General features: G+C 39.2%; 1 long non-coding RNA gene across 1 annotated transcript in view; it reads left to right on the top strand.

Annotated features, from left to right (window-relative positions):
* Nucleotides 1-467: 467 nt before the first annotated feature.
* Nucleotides 468-27,029, top strand: part of LOC107287348 — an 84,011-nt gene continuing 57,449 nt past the window's right edge. Inside the window, exon 1 of the long non-coding RNA XR_001548868.1 lies at nt 468-597. This is a non-coding gene — a long non-coding RNA (uncharacterized LOC107287348). The remainder of the gene's footprint in view (nt 598-27,029) is intronic.

Here is a 27,029-nt window from a genome sequence, read left to right as displayed (position 1 = left end):
GTTCACATACAAAATATCACTGCATCACTTTTGGAGAAATCAAAATCCTTTCAGACAGGGTGGCATGTATTAGTCTTGGTGCCCAGACGGTCTCTGCCAGTTGGTGTCTGGCAGCATTCATTGCCCTACACTGCCCTACCACTTTCAGGATGTGACACGAGACATGGAAGGCTGCTCATTTTCCCCCCAAGACAATATTTATCCTATAAGTGAGGATTATTTTATTAACTTGCTATCTTTCTGTCAGGGATTATAAGAAGCCACTTCTAAACATTGCTTTTGGCAAGCACTCAATATTTACTAAAGAAATTCTGCCAAAGTCTCTACTTCTGTTATGTCTCATACATTCTCTTTTTATATTAAATGCAATTGTTTTACTCTCAGCGGATGTTATTCTCCTAGAGAATGGCATGTTTAAACAGTGGATGCCATAGTAAGTGGATGTTTCATGCTTCCTCTTCCTTCTTCAGTGGAATCAGCAGAGAGGAAGGCTGTCCTCTGCCACTCATATTCACAAATGGACAGGTTACAAGGAAAGTGGGATCTCATAATCAGAAGCAGCAAAATGCACTCGGTGCCCGAGGAACAGAGTGAAAGGTAAGCATTCCTTAACACAGACAGATGCACTCCAGTCCAATCACCTATTATCCAAGGCATGATTCTGGGGTCTGAAGCTGGCATTTTTATATGGTAGAAAAAAACACATCAATAATACAGTGAATTGCTGGGCACCTTTTCATTATTCCTATGTCTCCTTATGCATAACCTTAGAGCTGACCTGATAATATATTGTGGTTCAATGGTTGCTTTCAGTCAGAAATCTTTCTCAACATAGGGTTTTCATACGAGCCCAAGCCTTTTCATTGGTGAGGCTTTTATAATGGAAAAGCCATCCTTATACAGGCTGTTGCTAAAACTTCTGTGACTTCTACAAGGAAAAATTGGGAAGTATCATGTTTTATTTATTTACCTACAGAGTAGGTAAATGGTAGAATATTGCCTGTTGTACAACTTTTACCTGCAGTTCTTGTGTCACTAAGATGGTACTTATAAATTCAGCTTTCACAGATTTAATTATGGATGTTACTAAAATTTCTGTAAATTAACTTGCTAACAATAGTCCCTATGTTTTCCAAGCCATATACAGTCAATCAAGAACAACGTGCCCTCAGTATCTCTCAGGTTATCAAGTAACTTAAGCTCCTTTGCTGAGTGTCCCATCCTTTTGCCTGGTTCATGTTAAATCTAGTCCAGAGGTGGCGAACATATGGCACTTGGAGCCCTCTCTGTGGGCACACATGCCTTGCCTCCGTCCATGACCCCCTCCTCACCAGCAGCCTCCTTGGAAGAGAGTCGCCCCAAGCGTGGTCCACGTGGAGCAGCGCAGCCAAGGACATAGTAGCCAGGCAGCATAGACAAGACTCTGCCCTCACGCCCCAATGCGCACAGTTGATGCTGCAGGGTGTGGGCAGAGGGCGTGGCCTCCATGGTGCTGCTGGGCTGCCTGGGCAATCTGTGGTGGGCCCTGGAGGTGGTGAGTGGCCCTGCAGGCAAGCAGGATGGGGCAGGGCAGGGGCGGGGTAGGGGGTGGGGCAGGGGCAGGGTATGGAGAGGGGCGGGGCCAGTTTTGGGGCACTCGGTTTCTAAAAGGTTTGCCATCACTGGTCTAGTCTTTTGTGAAGCTTAAGTTGTTGGGAATCCCTTTTCCCTAAGAAAATAACAAGCATAGATAAGAGGATTTTTACCATGCCTCTCTGATGGTTAAATATTGAGTATAGGTAGACTTATGACCGCAATTGAGCTCAACATTTCTGTTGCTAAGTGAGACAGTTGCTAAGTGAATTTTGTCCCATTTTATGACCTTTCTTGCCAGAGTTGTTAAGTGAATCACTTCAATTGTTGAGGACTAGCTGTACATCATAAACGTGGCTTCCCACCAATAAAAGGGAATTAATTGGTTAAGATGAATCTGCTTTCATTTTCAATAATGCTAAAATTTCCAATGGATTTTTATTTCCAATGTACTTATTGCCTACAATAAAAAAAAATACAGTATAGGAGGATTAATGCAGATTATTTGAAATATATGGTCCGATTGAATAGAAGGAGAATGTGTTGACTGAAGCCAAGGCAGGAAGAGATGAATGCTGCTTGGCAAAAAGATTGTTGCAAGTCCACACACAATGTGAAACTGCAGAGGCATCATGGCATGGTTTTTCCAGTTGTGAAAGGGGGATCCTCTGAAAGGCTGAAAGAATAAAAAATTGAATAAAGAAAAGTTGATGCCTTTGAATTGTGAAGCTAGGAAGAATGGTTAAGAATATCCTGGAGCTCAAAAAAAAATCTTTTAGTGCTAAAAAAAAGTTAGATTTGACTGATCCCTGGAATGTTACCAGCAAAGGGTAGGTCCTTTGGACGCATAATGTGAAGGCAAGAGTCATTGTGGAAGTCTTTGATGTTTAGCAAAATCAAAGGAAAGTGAGAAACAGGCTGACCGAAGTCACAGCTAGATAACATCACTGATGCCAGCTTACACAGATTTAAAGAAGCCATTACTAACAGACGGTCCAGTTACGAAAAGATCAGAAAGATTGAACAAATCTGTTTTGAATGAATCCAAGAATTCTGAGTTCAAGCTTCTGCCAAGTCCCTGCCAACCTTGGGCTTAGTTGCCATTCCTCATCCAAATTTACTTTACCCAATTTTCAGACGGACACATTGAAGGGCTCCCCTGGCATTGCCTTCAGCTCCTTAGGGGAAAGTAAGTAGCACACGGGACCTCAATTTTAAGGAATATTTTTAAATAAAATGTTGGTATACTTTGCGGGTGATTTTGCAATATTTCCTTCCATTCTATGTCACTTCTGGAAGTTTGCATCTGGAGAGGACCCAATTTACGGGTAGACCAAGTTAAAAACTGAGCCAAACATCATGCTATTTTGAGCTGACTTAAGCTGAAATCCACATGATTCATGCTTGTAGGTTGTATGTTCCCTCTTAGTCACCTGCCAAATGAAATTAAGCAGACAGGACGTCAGTCTCAGCATCTCCTGGTTCATAGTTCTTCTCCCTAGGCTACATTTTGTATAAGTGCCGTTGTCCCCACCCTGCACGATTCCTGCTGCATTTTCAGGGCAACACACATTTTTAGCTTTTTATTAGTCCAAGGCAATATCCACCTCTTCTGTGGAAACTGCCTTATTCATCCCACTCCATTTATTGTTTTAAACAAGTTTTTTTTTTTGGGGGGGGGGCAAGGGTAGGATGACTCTTCTTCCTCTTGGCAGCTGCCATTTCCTGTGGCCATCTTCTTGCTCCACAGTGCATTCAAGGAAAGACGTGCCTATTCTTTCTTTAAAGCATCAATAGTTTAAACCAGGGGTCTTCAAACCTGGCCCTTTTATGACTTGTGGACTTCAACTCCCAGAATTCCTCAGCCAGCATGCCTGGCTGAGGAATTCTGGGAATTGAAGTCCACAAGTCATAAAAGGGCCAGGTTTGAAGACCCCTGGTTTCAATGAAAGTGAAAAGTGGATTTAAGGAGAGACAGAGAAAAAAAAAAGATGGGAGTTGTGCAAATGTGGCTGAGGTCATTTATCATTCTATGCTATAATTGGCTTAGTGGATTGTGCAAAACCAGCTTTCTAGGATTTATTTAGTAAACAGCAATTAAATAAACTATGGCTTTGCTAAGTCCTTCTGGCCTGATCTAGTTTAACTGTGATGTTAACTAAGGCTGCAGAGGCCCTTGTATTTGAAAGCTAAAAGATGCTTCAGAACACATAAAAGTAAATGCATAGCTTCTGAGTGCCGTTCCTTAAACCAAATGCATCTTCTTCTAGGACTGGCTTGCAACTGCATAATCCTGGGAAAAAATATATAGCTGCTTTAAGGTGTTGCAGACACATACAAAGTGAATGCCCATGTTTAGGTTGAAACGTCTTTCTTGGCTTTTTAAATCCAAATCTCTTATTTTAGCTGTTTTGTTTAAATATTTCTTTAACTGTTAACTGCTTTGAGTGTGCTGTAGTTGGAAAGCTGGAGAATAAATCAGATAAATATGAGTAAATAAATTCATACAATATGTGAACCCAGTCTATTTTTAGTACTTGAGAATATTTTTCTGTGTTTTCTTTTTTCAATTTATCTTTAGATGTGCAGAATTATCTCCCCATCTGGAATCCTCACTGAAGGGCAGAGAACATAGGGAATCATTTTCTGACCAGACCTGATCTTCAGATTCTTCAGCTGAAATAGTCTGACAGCACAGAATGGGAATCTCCTCTTTCTGAGATGCTGAGAAAGTTGCCAACAGATAGGAGATAGACAGTAGTAAAATAGGCAAACAATATGCATCTCCTCTGCATATGGGAGTTTAATCCTTTGGTCTTGAATAGGGTTGCTCTACCCCAGACAGACCCAATGGGTAATCAGGAGGTCTGCTAGACTCACCTGCTAAAGAGCAGATGGCTATCATGGCTAGGAGGCCTTTGTTCAACTTTGCATCATTATACCCTTTCATGCATAGGAGGCTCATTGCTCAGTCACTCATGTCCTGGTCATTTCCTAGCTGGACTATTGCAATGCTCTCGACAAGGGGCTACTCTAGAAAAATATCCAGAAACTTCAGCTGGTACAAAATGAGGCTGCACGTGCAATCTTAGCCACCCAAACATTTAACACCTCTATTGTGCAAGCTGCATTGGGTGCCTGCCTACTTCTGGATCAAATTGAAAGTGTTGGTTGTGACCTTTAAAACCTTACATGACATGGGACCAGGTTATCTACCAGACCATAGTCATCCCATTACATTGGTCCATTCCCTCAATCAGGTAGGAAAGGCATGTCATCCAAAGAATTCTGATTGGCAGGGTCCAGGAAGGGAGTTTTCTCTGCTGTTCCCCCACACACACCCTGTGGAACACTCTCCCCCAGAAGTGAGCGGACCCCCATTCTCTTGATTTTCCAAAAGGGGGTTCAAACGTGGTTCTGCACCCTTGCTTGGGATGTGCAGACGAGCATACAGCCATGGGGCTGGCTAGTACCCTGAAAGTCCTCAGCCCTCTCTTAATCAATTTTTTAATATTCCTTTTCTCTTTTAATTTTTACACACTGTTTTTAACGCTTTTAATATTTTATTGTCCGCCACTCTGTGAGGGAGATGGGTGGTTCTTAAATAAATAAATAAAAATATAAGATCATGTCTTAGAACCCTTTTGTAATATGAGCTTTAGAAGGTCAGAGCCTGTCTTCATATTGTATGAGCAGAGAATCTGGTCTGAAATCTACATTAGATTTATCACAGTTATTTCAAGTGTTTTTGAAAAAGGTATATACCTTTCTCAAACTCCTTGTAAATTCTTCCCTAAAAGAGCTCTCTTGGGTTAGGTTGGGCTGGTTCCTTCACAAGTACATCAGTTATATAATCCTATTTAAACAAATTCAGGATTTTTTTCTCCCTTTTTTTTCCAGAAGCTCTCCTTCAAGGAGTGGCTCAGGAACAGGTTTGTACTGGTCTGGCTGGATGTAAACAAGGCAAAGGGAAAGAGGCTATAGTTTTCAGATACCCTGATGCAGCATGCACTCTAAATAGGATTAAGAGAGCGTAGCTCATGGTTGGTCAGCCTCCAGCAATAGTCTGTTAGTTTACAAAACTAACTGAGCTTTTTGCATATAATTTTAGACAAGCGATTACTGTCTAAAAGTAATAAGAAAGTCTGATGTCACATTTTCAACTTGGACACCTCTGCTGCTTGATGGGATATATCAACAAGAACACTGACAAAGAAACTGTAAGAGATGATCAGGCTGTGCCTGAGGAAGGAGGGGTCAAGTGCATCATCAGTTTGGAGTTCCTTTATGCCCACAAGAGGTCTAAGTCTAGTCCACCTTGAATTCTGTTGACTCTTATCTACTACCAATTTACTTTGATCATTAGTAGTTAAGATTCTTGTTTAGAGGTAGCATGGATTAAACTTATACTCCTTTGAACAACCTTGGTTCTTGATATTTGGCACCTGACATTAACACAGAGATTTCTCTCTTTCCCTGAGAGATGTGGTGTGTGTATGCTTGCATATTTGTGTGTATATACATATAAATGTGTATGTATGTGTATATGAGTGGCACAATGGCCTAGAATGAAGACACTCACCTCCCAATTGGAAGGTTAAGAATTCAATCCTAGGCAGCTACAAATGTTTCTCTATCAGGGTACAAAGAGAAAATATCTGCTGTGAACTCTGCATAGGCATTAGGAAGAGTGTCCAGCTAGTAAACTCTCAGCTCCATTCAGTCACCCTGACCCCACCCCAACCCCACCCCGAATAAAAGGATTAAAGGGTTAAATATGTATATATACAAACCCACTGAAATAAAGGATAATAATAATAATAATAATAATAATAATAATAATAACAACAACAACAACAACAACAATAATAATAATAATAATAATAGTAGTAGTAAAGTTGGAATGGACCTTGAAGGTCATCTAGTCTAACCCCCTGCTCAGGCAGGAAACCCTATACCATTTCGGACAAATGGCTGTCCAGTCTCTTCTTAAAAACTTCCAGTGTTGGCGCATTCACCACTTCTGGAGGCAGGTTGTTCCACTGGTTAATTGTTCTCACTGTCAGGAAGTTTCTCCTTAGTTCTAGATTGCTTCTCTCCTTGATTAGTTTCCACCCGTTGCTTCTTGTCCTGCCTCCAGGCGCTTTGGAAAATAGCTTGACTCCCTCTTCTTTATGGCAGCCCCTGAGATATTGGAACACTGCTCTCATGTCCCCCCTCGTCCTTCTCTTCATTAAACTAGACATACCCAATTCCAGCAGCCGTTCCTTATATGCTTATATGCTTATATGATGATGACAGATAATATGACTATTTCCATCTGTGGGATTTGAATTATGAAATTTCACTCATCCTTTCAAGTCAACAGTCTACTTGATCTAGTAGTTAAGGCACCTGTGAGTTCTAGTCCCGCCTTTGGCATGAAAAAACAGCCAGATGACTTCAGGCCAGACACTCTCTTTGCCCAAGCTGGTAAGGAAACAGTTACCAATTATCTACTGCAATATATGATCATAGCCTGCGTATACCAATACCATTTATGAAGTATAAATTATTTTACAGTTGAGGAACGCTGTGCTGGGAGATACAGTACATTATTGACCAGAGAACAATCATTACAGGAGTTTTTCTCAGTTGTATTTTATTTACCATACTTAAACTATTAGATTTAGGCACTATGACTCTAGTAATCTTAGGCGGTCATCTGGCTACCATTAGAAGAGTAATTTTAGGATGGGCACTCAAGGCCGAGTGGCAGTACTAAACCATATGGTCTTCTCCTCTTGAGTGCTAAGGATGTGCAAAGCTTTGAAAATGTGCTTTGCTTCACTGAGGCTGTGAAGTTGTTTGATGGAGCAACAGGGCCCCTCCCCTAGCCCCCCTTCCTAAAGAGTGAAATGAAGCTTCTATGTTGTTTTGGTTCATGCTGCTCTTTCAGTCTCCTTCCACACTTCTTATAGCTCAACAAACACAAATATCTACTGGAACCACTAGAGAAGACTATGCACATTTCTTCAGTGGAGCAAATTGCATCACTGCTTGCCTTGACAAAGCAAATAGTGTCATCTTCACAGTTCAAAGTGTCTCATCAGGACTACTTGTGATTGTCTCGCATGCGCTTGTTGTGGATGCTGCAGTGCAAATATATCTCTTTCATCCAGTCCAATGCCTTTTCAGTCTGAAGAGCATTAAAGCTGATGAGATATTTATAAATCATCACTGCCCAGTTTTTTGCTAATACAAAAGTGCTACTTTCATAAAAATACAAAAGGGGTGGTTAGTCTGACTACAGTTTACAAATCCCTCCCATTATCTCTCACTATATAAATTGTATTCCAAAGGAACCTTGTTCACTGTTCAAACACAGTGAATTCCACTACTTTTAGACAGTGAGATTTATTGCAGCTAACAAACATTTTTTGAGACTAGAGACTATACATTACTTTGTTGCCTACATTCATTATTGAATAAGAGGTGAAATTTCAGGTAGAGTTTGGTGAAAACAACAGTCGGTTTATTCCTATCCAAATTCATGGACATCCTAAAATCTCCAGCAGATTAAAAATTCCTGCTTTAGATTTTTTTAAACCAGAAAATAAAAATAAAAAAATACAGGGAGAAACTTTCTTTTACTCCATACCATTGGGATGTGTGGCATGTGGTTGGTGCATTAAAAAAAAAAAAAGCTGTACCAAAACCTGTGCATTGGTTATGTATTGTAAAGCAACAACCCAGTCCTGACTCTATGTCCCATTTACTTATATCTCAGGGATGCATAACATTTTGGTGCTAAATATTATTCACCTTTGGATAAACAGCCACAGGTTACACTGCAAAAACAAGGAGGGCCAGGTCAAAGAACTAACTCAGTGGTGGTGAACCTATGGCATGGGTGCCAGAGGTGGCACTCAGAGCCCTCTCTGTGGGCACGCGCGCCGTCACCCCAGTCCTAGGACTTCAGCTGGGTTTTATAAAACCTTTTTGCTTTAGGCCTCTGCCGCCGGGTGCAAAAAAAAAAAGGTTCAATCAATCAGTCAATTTCAACTTCTCGCGGGAAAAAAAAGATCTTGCAAAGTTGGAATTGATTGATTGAACTTTTTAGTCCCACCCAGTCTGCTGTTACCACCACAGCCACGCCCACCCAATGGGCCACACCCACCCAATAGGCCACACCCACCCGGCACCCAACGATGCATAAGTGGGTTTTGGGTTGCAGTTTGGGCACTCGGTCTCTAAAAGGTTCGCCATCACTGAACTAACTTGAGCCAGGACAACCTTCCAAATAAATGAAAGCTTGGATTTAATTATAAGTATCTTTTCTATCACTTGAAAAAAAATCACATTAAAAAAATTGAGAGAAATGTAGAGTTTATATCTGGCTTAGGATTTTTGTAGGTCACCTCTGATTTAGGATTCCACACAACAAAAATAACAATACCAGCTCAGACCCAGAGTGTTGCTCCTTACCTCTCTACAGACCAAAAAGGACAACATTTCAGAAATATAATGCACATTTTTTCAGTTAAAAGCCCCCTCTCCTTCTCCCAATAGGAAAAAGGTCATGGCAAATCACTTTTCAAAATGCTGCCAAGAAAATTGCAGGGATTTGTGCAAGAAGTTGCCAGGAGTCAAGAATAATTCAAAGACACCAAAAAAAAAAAAAGGAATCACTTCAACCCTGAACTCCATATACAGTAGTTGGCCTGTTTGTGCTGATCCAACATAACTAAAGTGCCAACATACGCATGCATCACACATCAACTAACTGTGTTATTGCCAGCACAGGACAGGAAATGATCAGCTAAAGTGTGATAAGGGGACATGGTTATCTGCTTGACTACCATTCATTTCACCCAGTGACAAAGTCTATGGTTACCAAATCTTCATAGACCTTTACCTTTTCCATTACATAATTCAAAACACGATTAGGAAATGCAGTGAAATCCAATTGAGGAAGTTGATAAGAAAAAAGATAAGACTTCATGCTGTATCTTTTTTGTAACTTGAAGGATTAATCTGGTTACAATATTCTATAAGCAAACTCACTATTTTCATGGGATTATTTCTCAGTCCTATCTTGAAATGACCCATCATACAAGAATATGAATAAAATCTATGATCTCTGCAGCGGTAAAATGAAGTTCAGTTAAATGTAATTTCTTATTTCATTCTGATCTGTAAGACAGTCTGAAGTGAGACAGTTATTTCATTCAGAGAAAAAGCAAATTTCACCACGTACTAAGCAATCCAGATCATACTCTTTGAATCAGTCGCCTGAATAAGACAATTGCACTGGAGATTAGGAAGAATTTCATTTCCCCTTGGTAAAATTGGAGTAAAAGTAATGTAATGTAATACAGTGTAATTCCATGGATGGCTTTTACTGTATATAAAAATCCTTACTTCATATACAGGTGAAAGGGTCTGTTTGAAATCATCTCAGTATTTCCTTTTTCTCTCTCTTAGAGATAAAACGTCTTTCAAATAAAATTGAATTCCTGATCTTTTTATAGAATGTCCTTATAGTTAGTTTGGCAATAATTCAGAAGTGTTTTGCCAGAGCCTTCTTCAAAGAAGTGTTTTACATATGTCTCCAGTCTACAACTCCCACCCAAGGACTAATCATGGCTGACTCTGCATGGCTTCCAAGCCCAGACAAGTTCAGCAAGTGAGTTGCCATTATTCCAGGTGTAGTGAGCAACCAGACTTTATTCAAACTTAGCGCTGAATAGGATTGTGTTGTTAATTAGTCATAGATCACAACTGATACCTTCTTTTTTGCTTTGCTTTGCTTTCTTTAGAGGGGATGAGCCATAAACTACATTCTGGAGCATGTATTACATAGGCCAGAAGCTTGAGGCTTCATTTGTAACATATTCACCTAAATATTCCAGTGAATATTCCTTGAGCCTTTGTTATCTCTTGTGCACCAAGTTTTACAGAAACATATATGTATACAAAGTAAAAGAGAAAGTGAATGGACAAAGGGACCCAAAGAATACAGAGGAGTACATGGCTAATGTTCACCTGTAGCCTTGAGAACAGAGGATCTTCACTTCTGTTGTTGCATCAGTACAGATCAGTAGATAACTTGATTTCAGAATAAGGTTGTAATGGTATATACATTTAAATGTAAGACATCACAACAGTATTATAATTGGCCTATAGTTTTCAGAAATAAATAGTTTCAGTGGTTATTACAATCAACACTGTTGTTCACTTATATTCATACTTTCATGAAGGCAAATGCAATTCATGTGAAAATGATAACATGGTGAGAGAGAAGGAAGGAAGGATGGAAGGAAGGAAGGAAGGGAGGGAGGGAGGGAGGGAGGGAGGGAGGGAGGAAGGAAGGAAGGAAGGAAGGAAGGAAATCAAGCATTTGGGCAGGTCTGGTCAGGTAGCAACTTTATACCTGGATTATATCCTCTCTTATCAGAAGAGTGCTTTGGTGGCACAATATAGCTGGTTTATGTCCACCAGCACTTTGCCTCTTTCTCTTAATGGGCTGTTTGTTCAAGTCAGTTTCCAAACACTCATACTGTAGCTGTATGATAAAGGTCAGTGAAATGCAAAAGGCATAAAGAAAATGCACAAAGCTGCTGTGCTTGGCCAGAAAAACCAACAGTATGTCAAGGAAAGGAAGAATTGGAAATCTGTAACCCAATTTATGAAAAGAAAGCAAAGGGAGAGTAACAGTTTGAAGCTCTCCACAGCTAAAGCTCATTGGAGCAGGAGGGGAGCTCCTTGTCCCATTCAGCACAAAGGGGCCTGTAGATAAAGGGTCTTGAATCAGAAATAAGTGTGCTGTGTCTAAACATGGTTCCTCATCAAGTAGCAATCAAATCGCCAACACAGAGGCTGTTTTCTAGGGCAGCCTTTGTTATTAAATGCTGTATAAATGGAACTTCAGGTAAGCCACACCCAGGGTGCTTTCCATTGATACCTTCACGTTCTTGGGAGTGTGTGAGAATCATGCAATAGCAACACACATGCTTATCACTATCCAGCTGAACTTCTGTATGCGGGTAACTTAGAGAACTACCAGGAAATTCAGTTGGTACAAGATATGGCAGCTCACTTGCTGACAGGAGCCCCTTACACTGTTGCTGAGTCCTCTATATTGGTTATTCAGAGACTTCCAAGTACAGTTCAAAATGCTGGTTTTTAAACTAAAGAAACCCACATGGATTGGCATCAAGGGACCTTCAGGACCACAGTGGGCTCATCTTGGGAGAAGCATTTAGGATTAAGGCCAGGAAATGTTGTTTCTTTTTGGGTAAATTGACATTCTAAAACAATCTCTGCTGGCCATGCACAATTCTTTACATTGGCACATTGTAAAGAAACATTGGCTCCCATGCTGATTGTCTTTTGGAAATTGGTGATTGTAGCAAGCCTTTGGGGAGTTAAATGTTATTGTATATATGAACTGAGATACAGGTAATCCTCAATTTACCACCAAAATTGAGCCCAAAATTTCTGTTGTTAAGTGAGACATTTTTAAGTGAATTTTGCCCCATTTTATGACACAGCAGTGATCATAAATATGAACCAGTTGCCAAGCATCTGAAGGTTAATCACATGACCATGGGGATGCTGTGACGGTCGTAACTGTGAAAAACAGTCATAAGTCACTTTTTTCAATGTCGTTGGAACTTTGAATGGTCACTAAACGAACTGATGTAAGTTGAGAACTACCTATATAATTTTTAGGATGTTTGTTATTGTTTCACTAATTGAAATTTAATAAATATATAAATCTCCATAACAATATTCTACAGGGATTCTGAGTTGCAGAAGTAAATTGAATGGGCTGCCTATTGTTGCCAAAAAAGTTTTCAGTTGGAGACCCAGAGGTAGGTCAATGCTGGGCTTGAGAGCAATTTATGGATTAGTATTATCTTTGTTTTTAAATAAAAAACAGAGGTCATCAAACTTGGGGTCACTATAAACTGACTGAATGGGACTAACTGCAAGAGCCCCTCTGCAAGGCAGATGGGCAGTTAAGAGGATAGATAGATAGATAGATAGATAGATAGATAGATAGATAGATAGATAGATAGATAGATAGATAGATAGATAGATAGATAGATAGATAGATAGATGGTGGATGGATAGATAGATAGATAGATAGATAGATAGATAGATAGATAGATAGATAGATAGATGGTGGATGGATAGATGATGGATGGATGGATGGATGAATAGATAGATAGATGATAGATAGATGATTGATGGATGGATGGATGGATGGATGGATGGATAGATAGATAGATAGATAGATAGATAGATAGATAGATAGATAGATAGAAAAATAATAGATAGATGATGGATGGATGGATAGATAGATAGATAGACAGACAGATAAAGTTATCCTTCCTTCATTCAATTTCAATAGATGCCCTTCTCAAGCAAGACTCTGGGCAGCTTACAATCACTATATTTATTCTCTGTGTTTATAGTATGATGCATAAATGTCTTGTTAAAGAAAGGAACTTGTTAAGGCAGCACAGATTTGAATATAAGTAGTTCAGTAACAAGAGGTAAAGCATTGAGTCCACTCATGATATCTGAATCAACATGCCAAGTTTTCTATCAAGTTTGTTCCTGCACAAGTGACACAATGTTCTGTTTCTAACTTGTGTCTGATTGTTAAACCTTAACTGCAAAAAAAAAAAATTAAGTAAAGGAGTTTGTCATCAAATTGCTTTTTCGCTGCTACAACATTGGAACCATGCCAATGATTCATTGGCATAAAATAAATCGAAAAAAATGGGTCATGTGCCTCATGCAGCAGTTTGATTTTTATTTATGACTTAAATAACATATAGATAAGTCCAATCTCAGATGCACATGGAAGACGAAAGCAACATTAGCAAGGAGATTGTTGATTGTGGCATCAAGTATTTGCATAGCACACAGTAAACAGTGTTCTGGGTTCAAACAACACCCTGACCCATACATCAACCAACTGAGCTGCATTTTTCCATGATGATAAACTACTAACTAACTAACTAACTAACTAACAAGATAAATACTGTGCTGTTGACTAGAAGTATGGTGATTATGCTATCCTCAAAAGGCAAAACAGCCTCAGACAGGACAACAGGAATAGGTTTGCGACTATTTTAGCAGTAACATTTCAAAGAAAATCTCTGATATTCTTTTGGTCTCTTGTGAAATTATGTTCAGTACTCCCATTGTACACCCACTTGAACATGCGTCCAATCCAATTAAGTATATGCATATTGATACTGTGGCAGGAAGAATGCAGCAATATTAAATCAGAATGGCAAAAATTCTCATGATCACGTAGTGGGAGGTTACTGGTACATACCATCTCCCAGCTCTTATTTGCATCTTATCGCAGGGTGGTCCTTGAGAAATGGCAGTCAATTTTTACATAGCATTCATATTTGAACAGGAATGTTGCCCTGTGGTACTGTATGAAGAGATGAAGGATTCTTCTCATCTTCTGTTGAAGTGGGGATATTTCATAAGCAGTCAGTCTTTATGCAAGGAAGAATCTGAGCTGCTGGAATGTAACCACCAGGCAAAGTGGGGGGCAGGGTTCGGCACAGAGATACATTACTGGTGATTGTAAGATAGGATGGATAGGCTTCTTCCTTCAGCAAACTGATGGTACCTAGTAATCAGAATGATCTGTCTAGATGATTGTCTTCCTCCATTTGCTCAGCTTGTGCATGTATGAACAGACATGGTCAATGATAACGTATCATTCCCAGTTTTTTCTTACCTCAAAGGAAACAAATTCATCACAAATGTGATGAAGAATGTACAACATAAGCACAAAGCTAGGGTTATTCTGCATTAATATATATTATATATTAATTTAATTTAAACCATATATATTGCATCTATGTTGCATTCTATAGCTGTGATCACCTACTGTGTTTTGTCTTCTGCTGATGTTTCCACTTCTTTTCAAAACCAGGCATGCATGTTTCTAAGTACACTTCATTTCATTGCCTAACAATTTATATGACAATAAAAAAGTTTATGTAGCCTTCAACATTCCAGTATCTTTCCCCAATTTAATGCCTTTCATTGATAATATTGGTGACATAGAAGTCTAGCACATATGTAAGGCACCTCGCTGAGAATGACTAGTGTCAAATGTTCCTGGATTATTTGTTTCACCGCAGCCTTAAACAGAAATGCATTAATGGAATCAGAAAGTTAGATAAGGCGATTTGGGCCATTAAATCCAAACACTTACTTAGTGCAGGAATCCAGGCTGTTTCTGTTCTTCTCCTGTGATTATCCTTCTTTCCATTTCCTATATGTGATGTTTTGTTTGTTTCAAATATTCCTTAAGATTTTTGGGGGTAGCCATTCTGGTTTCTTTTGCTGCCTTCCATTTTTTTCTTTCTGCTTCTAGTAATTCCCTTTCTCCCTCTCCTTCCCCCCCCTCTCTCAAAGGAAAACTTTGGCATTTAAAAGATGAGCAGGCTTGTGATGCTCTTCAAATGCTCTTTCTTGAACCACTTCCTTCCATCTGGCAACTTTCCAGATATATTAGATTTTCACAGAATTCCCAGCCAGCAGGAGCCATGCTGGTTTGGAATTCTGGGGAATATTTTATTTATTTATTTATTTAATTGGCTGCCATCTTACTGCAGGATTACTCTGGGCAGCCTACAATGTTAAAAAGGATAAAACTGTACAAAAATCTATATATAATAAGAATAAAATACTATAAAAATACAAATGCAGACTACAGAATGTTGGCTGAGTATCTAATTGGGAGCCATTTTTCTAGATGTTTCTAACGCTTATTCCCTTAGATCTATATCTTTTTACTTTGCATTATCACAATCTTCTTCTTGAAAACAGCTTGATTGCATCCTGCATCATAAATTCTGCATGGAAACAGTTGGGACAGATTTATAGAGGATGTGTTGCCTGAGCTATCGATGATTCACAGCACGTTGTTCTCCAATGTGTTTTGCCCAGAGGAGATAAGATATCTTCTGGTAAATCATTTATAGATATTTGGCAGCCTGGATTTCCAGGGTTGGGCAGTTATACTGAAAGTGAATCTAACCTTAAAAACCATGATATGAAAAATTATAATGTTGTACCTGCCTGGAAATTTTTCTTAAGAAAGAATAAGTTATTTCTTTCTTTCTTTCTTTCTTTCTTTCTTTCTTTCTTTCTTTCTTTCTTTCTTTCTTTCTTTCTATCTCTCCCCCCCCTCCCTTCCCACACACAATGTCAAGAAGCTGAAAGTGGAAAGAGTTCACTCCTCTTATTTCTAGTATTGTATTAAACACTAGCTATGTATATAATATATGTTTGTGTGTATAAGCTTTTTTCCATAGCATGAACAAAATAGCTCCAGAAAATTTGTCCAGATTACTTGCAAATCTTCTTTGTATATTTATTGGAGAAAAAAATTAATTCAAAGGCTGATGAATGACACACATTTTCTGCTTCATGCCACTTCTGCAAGATTCCCCAAAAAGTATTCTAGAAATAATATTAAGACATGGTGAGAGCACACAGTTAAAGATATTTATTTGCTCTGTTCCTCACATATGAAGACTATTCCTATTTATTGTTGCAAACCAAAACTGCTAAGAGATTAAAAATCACCAAGGCACTATTCTATTTTTTGTATGTACTGAATTATTGCAAATGCATACATATTCTCCTGTATATACCATCTCACTCATTTCTTCTGTTTTTAACTCTTGAGGTTTCTTATATTTTTTTCCTTCATTGAACTGGTGAGATTTTGTTTTTCTAGTCTGAATCAGGTAAAGTTTACCAAATTTTCAACTCTCTGTATTGATCCTGGATTTACAGACGTAGTCTGACAAGCAATACAAGAGGCTTTTATTAAAACTTTATTTTAACTTTAAGAATGGACCTCTGTTTTTGTTGCAGAGGTATAACTATTATTGCAAAATACTGGGGAGCAGGATTAGCTGATGATTCTCTTTTCAGAACATTTCATGGCTCAGGCAACAACCAAGGCATGATTTTTATTAAGAAATCTATGAAAGGCAACCTCAAGAAAGAATCAGTATGTACATATCAGCACCTCAAAGCTTTTCAGGTGATCTTCAGTTCCAATTTATTTACGTTCAGGTTTATGTGATTTATAACTCTCTGACAGTTGTCTAATCCATGGCAAGTTTAATGTATGGTTAATGGCAAATACCTATAGCAGATCTGATCTAAAACATTGAAAGGGCACTAGGTGGACCGGGTTAGGAATCAAAGCACAGATGAGTGAAAACTTCAGCCCATCTGAATGCTAAAATAACTAGATCGACTGGGAGTCCTCCAAATACTTGAGAGAACCAAGAATCTGCTAGAATTCAGACACTGGCAGTTAGGGAAGAGAAAAATGCCACTGCTGTATTTTTTTTTCCATCACTTTATCAATGTGGAGTCTCTCTGGCTGCCCCTTTTTATGAGGTCAGAGAGTTTTCTTATGACGTCTTTCTTTTTTAAATGTAATTGCAGCCAGGAAGATGTGGAGTGGTAGATTAATGAGCCCATAATAAAAGGCAGGATGCTAATACAAGTAACTTGGGTGAAAGCAGAAAGTCACTAACAATCCAAGGGATTGGATTAATTAATTAATTATCCTCTCCTTGGAAACAATGTTCTTATGTCCCTTGAGACTGAATGTGAAGGGCAAAAGGAATGCAAAAGAAACTTTTCTCAAAGCATGAGTAGAAAACTGTGTGTTTCAGGCTTGCCATGAAAATAAGTGGAAATACTGGTGGAGACGATTTCTCCTGAATACATAGATAGACCACGGATCCAAATATAATCTGTGCCTGGCCAGGTAAGAAATTTAGCCAAAATAAATGGACAGAATTGTCCATACCCATTAAGGCTCAACATAGATTTCTAAGGATCAGTTTAGGAATGATCAATTCATGACCAATGTCTTGATGTTTGCAAGGATGTATCAAAATTCTTTGTTTTGTTCCCTACCTTCCCTTAGATCTGGACCTGCGTAGTATTTCAATAGGAAGCCACCGGACAATTCTAGGGCCTTTGGCTAGACTGGAAATACAAACTCAGATATAAATGGCAAAAATCACAGATTATTTCCGAGAAAATTATATGGATGCTTCCATATAAATAATTACTCAGTTACAGTGGTGGGATTCAGATATGTGAACAACCGGTTCTCTGTGTGGATGCCGCTTCTGGAAGTCCATTCTGGGCCTGGGCAACAAAAAAATTAGCTACCGGTTCTGCCAAAGTGATGCGAACCGGCTGAATCCCACTACTGCTCAGTTAAACTTATTCTAGGGAGTCTTTATCTTGTAATCCGAAATAATCTGACCATTGTACCCTGACCTACTAGGCATGGAACAAATTCCTACATTCTCATCCTGGTAGTTGTCCCTTGTATTCTCTGCTTTAAAGAATGCTGTTTATAGGAGCCCCAGCCGTCTGCATGAGGCCAATGAGACCTCTGTTCTCGCAGTCATCTTCGGCCCTTGTGCAACAAAAATTCCATAGGCTTTGGTTGCTGAACTCCAAACAGGGCACTATTGTTCCAAGCTCTTCCAGTAATCACTTGCTTTCTTCTTCCTACCAAGAATATCCCACACGGCTTTTGCACTATTAATCATCTGTGCTTTGTTTTGTTTCTATGCTTTATTCAACATGAGTCATATCCCGTTGGGCCTGTGGCCCCAGTCCTAAGTACACTCGCTAGTATGTTCTGCTGGCTGGAAATCTCACTGAGGTTTTTCTTATGAAGCTTGTGGCCGCACTTTGATGAAATAAATTAATTTTACAAAGTTTGGATGATCTGGAATAGTTCACCACTAAAGTGCTTCAACCCTTTTATTGTGGGGAAGACAACCTGCAGCCCAGGAACTCCCAATTCCAAATGTCATTGCTGGTGATGAATGTTATGCCAAATCTTCAATCTTAGGTTCTAAAATAAATCCTATAAGTTTTAAAAGCAAAGCAAATGCCAGAGTTCCCTTCATAAAACTCAAGATTTTATAACACTTCCTCACTCAGCTTTAGAATCCCCAAAATACAGTATTTCTCAGCCACCCACTAAGTTGTTCCTTCTTAAGAAAATTTGATGACAACAATAATATAACTACAGCTGACTTGTTAGATCTGTTGAACATCCACCTGGTCCATATACAGATCCAACAGTGATGAAGCAGATGTCCAGAAGATGAGAAAATTCTTTTGTTATTCTTTGCGCATAAAGAAAAAAGCCTCTACCCTAAACCTAATCCCACAAAAGAAATCCTTAACAACTGTTTTTATTTGTTAGATTTGCATCCTGTCTTTCTTTTGGGACAGTAATAGGCAAATTTTGGGTGCCCAAGGGCTCTGCTGAATATTTTTGGATGGATGATATTTAGAAAACTATGGAGGCATTAAAGTTTGGAGATTAATTTTGTTGAAACATTGAAAGGTTTTTTTTAACTATAATTTCCATCTATTTTTCCACCTCAAAATGGTGGAAACTATGTCTTTGGTCTTCAGCAATGATAATTAAAGAAGTCTTTGTTGGCCACAAAAAGGGTCACATCCCTGGGGCCATAGATAACTCAGTAGTTTCAGTGCCTGAGTATGGGCTTAATGGGTGCTTTACTAGTCCTAATTCAATCCCATAACCAGTATATTATCCTGGATCTCAATAATGACAATAGTAATAATAACAACAGCAACCTTTCCACTGCAAGTTCCTAATCTTCCTTCAACACTGAGGTAGCACTCTCAGCTCAAAGAAACTTCTACTTGTATCTGCATATAAGGAAGCATCATCCTGTCCTCCTATTCTATGGAAGCATCATCCTGTCCTCCTCTGTACAGTAAATGTTATAAAGAGAAGAGCAAATCTGGCATCATTAGAGGCAGAACTGGCACCTGTAATCCCTCCCACAGATCTTCAGCATATCATGCTTCTTTGCATCCATGCTATACTTCAAGAAGACTTAATGAGCACTCTCTTTTAACCTTTCTTAATTAAACTGGAGAAAGATTCAGTCCTAATCATTTTTTTTCTGTAACTAGCCATTGGCTTTTGAAACATTTCCCTCTTGGAAAATAACTGTGTTGGTGTTTTAATATAACTGTCCACATATTGTCCTGATAATACGGTTTCTTTGATTTCCAAACAACTTGATAACAATTGCTTACCCTGTCAATGAGATGCTAATTTGTCTCCTTTCCTTATATGTTTAATAAACTGTGTTTCTGCCTGAGGCTGCCCCATGCATAACCGACTGCAGCAATTCACTTAAGCAGAGGGAACAAGAACTATTCTTGCCCAGAAATGGATGTCCCTGCTAAGTAGCTGGCCAAAGGTATTCAATGCCACTGAAGTCAGCTAGTTTCTTGTGAGGATGCTGGAGCAAGGCTGTGAATCTGCTCACTCTAAGCCTGACAACTGCCTGCTAACAGGCTCTCCCTTTAGTCGTGGATAATATACTTATATAGGAAATTTCAGACAGGATGGCACTGATCAGAGAGCAGTTGCCTGCATTATCCTGCTAGTTGGATAAATGTATACTACTAATAATAATAATAAAGTTGGAAGGGACCTTGGGGGTCATCTAGTCCAACCCCCTGCTCAGGCAGGAAACCCTATAGAAACTTTTTTTTACATTTGGAGGTGATTTCAGCAGCAACAGCAGCACTGAAACAGCAAACACGTAGAGGCCCATTTCCACTTCACTTTTAACAGGATCAGTCAGGGAGCAAGAGTTACTATAGAAATTCCCAAAAGGGGTTCACTGATCTAGGCAACTAATCCCAAGGAAGATAGATTTGGCCCTAAACCAATCCAAACTAACATCTTCTGATCATCTGGGTCATGGGAACAAGCAGCCATGGACTTATCCAAACTGTGTCTCTCCCAAGATTGAAAAGAATAGCAGAGTCGTTGCAGAGGTGTACAGAAACTGTAAATGGGCCCTTAATTATTGTGAAGGAGGGGACAGAAATGGGTGAGAGGCAGATACACATTTTACTATCATATATTGCTCCTTAATGCTTCAGCGGGGGGGGGGGATAGAGAAAGAGAAACAAACAGCCTCCTTGCCTCAGTCACCATGGTTTGAGTGTCTGTCCATCTGTTGGCTGGAGAATTCTGGAAGTTGAAAGCCATACATCTTAAAGTGGTCAAGGTTGAGAAACTCTGGTTTACCTTACGTTGGGCTATGACTGTAATAAACACTTGATTTGAGTGACTATCAAAAGGAAGGCAAGCCAACCATCCTTGATTAGCAGCTGCTGGCACCTGATGGGGAATCTATAAACTGGAAGAGGAGATGAGTGAGTTATTTGTCTTGTGGAAACAGAGCCAGTGAACAGTAACAAGATTGTAGCTATAGTAGACCACTAAGAAAGAAAGAGATATCAGCACATGACTGTAATTTTGAAGATTTTTTTTTTCCAAAAAGGAGCTTTAGCAAACAAACAAAAAAACCCCCCACAACTCTGTCAGGATTGTTTTGGGTGAGAAACAGAGGAGTGGAATAAAAATTGCTGAAAGAGGGCATGAGTGACTAACTGGCTCAATGTACAGGAGCATTCTTCCTTGAGACATTTCGTTATAGCTCCCATTTGTTCCTTCAAATTGCAGACTCAAGTTGCTGAGTACCAATATTTTGCAAATAAACAATGGTTTACACCTGTTTGGACTCCCTAAAGGCCATAGAATAAATCAATTTGTAATTTAAAAGAAAATGTATGCTTAGCATTTTGTTATTCTGGACTAACAATTTCCAAAGGTTCTAATTTTTCCCCACAGAAAGGCCACTCTTAGCTCTCTGTGGTGTAGTAAGACTTATTTGGGGAAAAAAGGCAAAAATAGAATGAGCTGATGAGGTTTTGAAATCAAAGAAAAGCTGGTGATATTTCAGGTGCACAGGTATTCACTAAAGTTCAGAACCAATTTAGGGGCCACCACTAGAACTCAACCTGTAGGACTCCCTAGATCAGGGGTCTTCAAACCTGGCCCTTTTATGACTTGTGGACTTCAACTCCCAGAATTCCTCAGCTAGGCATGCTGGCTGAGGAATTCTGAGAGTTGAAGTCCACAAGTCATAAAAGGGCCAAGTTTGAAAACCCCTGCTCTAGATTTTATCAATAAGGAGGGCAAGGCTTTGGAGCTCTGCAGCTGTGGGGCCTAAGCAACAGGCCTTTCCTTTAAAAAAGAATTATCAGAGGTTTGAACCTGATGCCACACAATGTGTTGATATGTTTCCTCTCACATTTGTTTCTCTTCTGTGAGCTAAGACTATTGATGAGAAGTTGGAATCTCAGAATCCATAACTAGCTTGGGTCCTGTTTCCAAAGCCAAGCCATCAGCCTCAGAGTCCTATCTAAGCATCACTTTCTTTCCTAAAAAACAGATAACTTCTAGGAAGAGATGGCAACTGCCAAGCCCGTGTCATACTTCTCTTACTCGCTTGGGGCATTTTTTTTTTCTCTGCGTTCTGTTTCCATCATGTTGGTGCATGGTTGCGAGTTTGCCAGCAAGGCTTATCAAGTTATGTACAAAAGCTCTAATTGGAAGAAGAGACTCAGCCTACCACTCAGCACTCTGCTGCAAAAAAAAAAAATAGATGAGCATTAGGAACAGAAACCTCTGTAGGTTATTTGTTGCTTGATTATTTACGCGAGTTATGTCCTACTTTTCTTTTCACAGAACCTCCATGGCACCAAGAACAGTTTAAAAAAAAATACAAGTCTACAAAGAAAAGAGATAATGATAGTTCACTTCAAATATTGTAACATAACAGAAGGCCAAGTCCTTTTTGGCCCTTTTCTGAGGGAGATAAAATCATGATTGAAGGAAGGCAGATTTTGATTGAAAGTTAGGAAAGTTTTTCTTATGCTACAGGTAATTCAACCATAGGTTCAGTTAACCAGCATAATAGGCTGTGAGAATAAGCCCAAAAGACAGGAAGGAGAATCACAGCCAGAGCAATGGTCAGAGAAAAGATATCTCAACCCACAGAAGGATTGGGGAAGGAGAAAGCATCTCAAAAATGACCCACCCCATTTCTCTGGAAAGTAAAGGCAAGGGGAGGGAGAAGTGCTGCCAGCTTTGCAAGGCTATTCTGAGAAATAGCAGCCCCAGAATTACTAGCTTTAGCATTATTGTGAGATTACATTAACACAATATTGCATCTCTTTCCCCATCACTTTCACAATCCAAGAAACTAGGGAGATTTGCCACACCCCCATTCCTTCTGCAAACTCAGCTGCTGCTTGTTTGACTATTGTCTACTCCACAGTTGTCAAACTCGCCGCATCATGTGATGTGTCGCAACATATCAATACTTTTTTTGCAATGGCAGAGCTGGGATGGAGTGCAGCCTCCGTATGATGCAACCAGCCCGGTAGTTTGACACCCCTGGTCTACTCTGACCTTTTTTCCCTGTTTCCCAAGGTCATTCTCACCTACCATTCCAAGTGCTTTCAGACTTGCAAGATTCTGTTACTGAAACTTTACAATAAAGATAGTACCAGTACTCATGATTTTGATTTCCTTCCTGAACTAAGCCAATAACCAGAGAGGGGTCCCCCTTGTCTGGATGTGTTCAAACAGAAGCTGAAGAGGCATCTGTCGTGGATTTAGCTTGGATTCCTGTTAAAAGTAGGGAAGTACTTTCAGTGAATTCAAATGATCTCTTTCAATTCTATGACTCTGGAAGTTCAGGAATGAGAAATGACTTTCAGTTCTATTGAATAGGAAGAGATGCTTCTTTGGTTAACTAGAAAACGCTTGTATTAGCCTTGGTGATTTTTGCTGCACAGTAGCTATAAATAGCTCATTGCTCAGGTATCATGGGGAAAGAAACACTGGTCAGTTTCACAGACAGAAAAGAATGGGTTTTCCATCTGTCTCTAGTAAGAAATAGCATTGAGGTTATAAAATCCTCAAGACAGAGAGAAAGGTCTGCTATCGTATCTTTAATTCATGGCAGATTATACTTCCCATCTTGATTCTTCAGACAAGTGGGGTGGCTTGGGGGGGGTGTCCCAGACACCTGGGTCATTAACCAAGCTTGTTAGAAGGTCTGAGAGTTGGGAAAACTGATGCAGATTAACAGTTTTCCCAACATTTATCGTCACCCCTTTGAGGTCTTTCTGAAATAAGAATTTCTAAGTTTAGGAAATTGATCATGGAGGTGAATGGGTAAGATAAAGGAGTTGCTTGAAAACATTTCTCTCCTGATAGTTGGAGGTTTCTCTCTGATCATGGAATAGGGAATTAATCTATTTTAGGATGCTGTCCCAGAAGCACAGGATCACATATTCATTGTGCCAGAAAGTGACAGCTCAAAAAAGTGGAGCCAAGAGGTCAAGAAGAGCCATATATGAATTAATAATGGGTTTTGAGGGCAGGGGGCACTATTACCTTGCACATATGAATCACTATAGCAATCTGCTTACAAAAGATTAAATCAGATTACTCTTTGCTTGAATACTGCTTCGGTTCACTGGAAAGAAGAATTCAAAATATAGCCACCAATCATGCTTCCTGATTTTTAGCATGATACAATTGTTCCTCTTCTACAATAGATTGCATGTAACTTGTAACCATGCAAAGAGAAAGGAAAATGGACTTAAACGCCATTGAAGCTGCTAAATTGTGCTAAAATGCTTTTTGGGGGACTTTATTTTTCAAAGGCTGGATATAATTGAGGTTTTTTTTTCCCCAAAGTAATGAAATAACATCTATGACATTGCAAACAAGCATGGTTCTGACCGTGTTTAAATTGTTATTGGTTTAAATTCACCCCTGCCCCCAATTTTATCACAATTTATAAAACTAAATTAAGTGTAAATAAGTAGTTCAGAGCACATCCAAATCCACTATTCTAAAACTCTTCAATCCATGAGATCCCATTATCCCAGTACAGTTTTTAGGTGGAACACATTGTTCACTCTACTCTTTTATGAATTACCTTCATTCTACTGTTATCATCCTTCTAAATATAATTATCACTTGGCTTTGGGGGTCTTTTTAGGGAGTTTATAAAAAGGGGTGCTTCAGATGGGAATTGCTACCTGGGTGGAGGGAAGTTACCCCTTTTTCTTTCTGGGTGGCCAACCTTCTGAAGCTGTCTTGCATGTTGGGAATAACATGCCAATCTGCACATATAATTTAAGTTATCCCTAAGGAAGAGAAAGACAAATTGATATGAAGGGTCAATCAACACCTTCAACATAATGTTAAGAAAGATCATTTAGGAGATCTTTCTTTTAGCATTAGGATTCCTTTCAACCATCCTCATGGCTACAAGATCCCTTGTTCATGGAAGCATGTTCCTAATAGGTTACAATCCTGACCTCAAACAAGTCACAAGTCATTAAGACTCAGGCTAAGGCAAGCTTCCTCCACTAGATGATGTAGCCTGAAACAACCATCATTTCTATCAAGTGTGGGAGATCATAGTTTGTAATCTACTATAGATAGAGAGTTCCTGCTTGAGAAAGGTTGGTCTTCAGAATGGATTATGGCTAAGCAAATATAGTTATATAAAAAGATATAGCTACTGTATATAATGTAAATTGTTGTTTGTTGTTCAAGCTTTCCTCTCCCTGCTTTTGCTTGCCTTTTATCCTATTTTTGCCAGTTTAAAGTGTTGATGTTTGCTGATGTTTAATAAATAAACATCAAGCTCTATTTTTATCAGCTGAACTGAGTGTTGTGTGTGCTTGCTATATTCTGTATGTAAAGATTGATTGGGAGTATGCTGGGTGCAAACTAAACTGAAAAATACCAGCAGCATTGTAAACCATTGACAATTTCTCCCATTCTTGCCATTCAAGAAAAGATTATATCGATAGTTATTGAGGCTGAATGCCTTACAGCTATTCAGATCACCTGAGGTGGAAGTGCCATCATATACTACAAAATTTCCACATTCTCAGTTTATCCACCTTGCTACGGTTGTCCTCTTCTCTTTTCTCCCACCTTTCCCAGCACTGGAGTCTTCTCCAGAGAATTGGTCTTCACATAATGTTGCTTCACATAATGCACCTAATGTGTAGGGTACTCTGAGACTGGTCATTTGTGCCTTGAGTGAGAACTTTGGGTTGATTTGTTCTGTTCTAAGTGAAGCTATAATTCTACTTTTTCCTGGGTTTCTCCTCCATTGAGGCTGGCAAAAGTAAATTAATGAGTGCTGCTTATTTTTGATATTACCATTTTTCTGTAATGAATGTTCCTTCATTTTAAATGGAAGGATGTTGCCATAAGTATCTTCTCTTCAACTTGTTGAAACAAGTTACTTGATGTGATAATCATTATTCTTTCCATTTTATCTGCATTCACTTTGAGTTACCTGAGTTCATTTGTATTCAGTTCCTAAATATGTCTTAAGTCAGCATTTCCCGGATTGCTGCCTTCTATCTAGATGTGTTAGACCGCCAGTTTCATACTTCTAGCCATTATTGTTCAACACATCTGTTGAAAAAGGATGGGTTAAACTGTTTTGCTTATAAACAGTTAATAGCATTCAACCAGCATAGTAGATCAGTGTGTGTGTATGTGTGTATTCTCAATTTGTGGTCTGGATTAAAACTAAACATCTACTGGTGGTTTGGAGAGAGCTTTGATTTGGATTTGTTTGTGCAGAACAGCCAAAGTACATTCCAATGCTCCTCAAACCACACAAATGCTAATAAAGCAAACAATTTGTGAGAACTTTCATAGCCAGAATCGGTATGAAATAGTCATCAGTATTGAGACTTCACATTTTCACATTCAGAAATGTTTTCAGAAGTAACCATCAGGTTCATGTAGCCTCTATGTAAAGTAACTGAGCAGCATCCTCCTAGCTCATCTGTTTCTATTTTGGTTGTCATTAATGGGAAGCAAAAAAATGTTGGATATAGCACTTGCAATAGCACTTAGACTTATATATTGCTTCATAGTGCTTTACAACACTTTCTATGTGGTTTACAGCATATTGCCCCCAATCTGGCTCTCATTTTACTGACCTCGGAAAGATAGAAGGATGAGTCAACTTTGATCTGGTCAGGATTGAACTCCTGGCAGTGAGCAGAGTCAGCCTGCAATGTTGCATTCCAACCACTGCACCACCTACATGTTTTTAAGCTTTGGTGTGATACAGTAAAGTGGCTCACCTTGTAGAAGAGCTGCCTTCTATCTTCTCAGTGATCTGAACTAGGCCACTGCTTGTAATTTCCAGGTGCATCATATCCTAGTCTAACCACCACATCTATTGATCGTCTGCTTCCATTATTCCTAGTTGGCCAGGTCTCATTTGTAGGAATTATGGAAGTCACTCCAATAGGAATCTAGAAAGCACCAGCTTGGGGTAGGAAGGACTGGTCTTTTCCCTCAAACCTGTTTGCTCCAAAGATTCATTTTGAATGTGTTCTTTCTTACTATTGTCTTGTTTCTACTATGGTTCTTGTTATGTCTCATACTAATAGGT

This window comes from Protobothrops mucrosquamatus, unplaced genomic scaffold (assembly GCF_001527695.2).
Source record: "Protobothrops mucrosquamatus isolate PMUCROS unplaced genomic scaffold, P.Mucros_1.0 scaffold380, whole genome shotgun sequence".
In the NCBI taxonomy this organism is placed as follows: domain Eukaryota; kingdom Metazoa; phylum Chordata; class Lepidosauria; order Squamata; family Viperidae; genus Protobothrops; species Protobothrops mucrosquamatus.
This window is presented reverse-complemented; position numbering and strand designations above follow the sequence as displayed.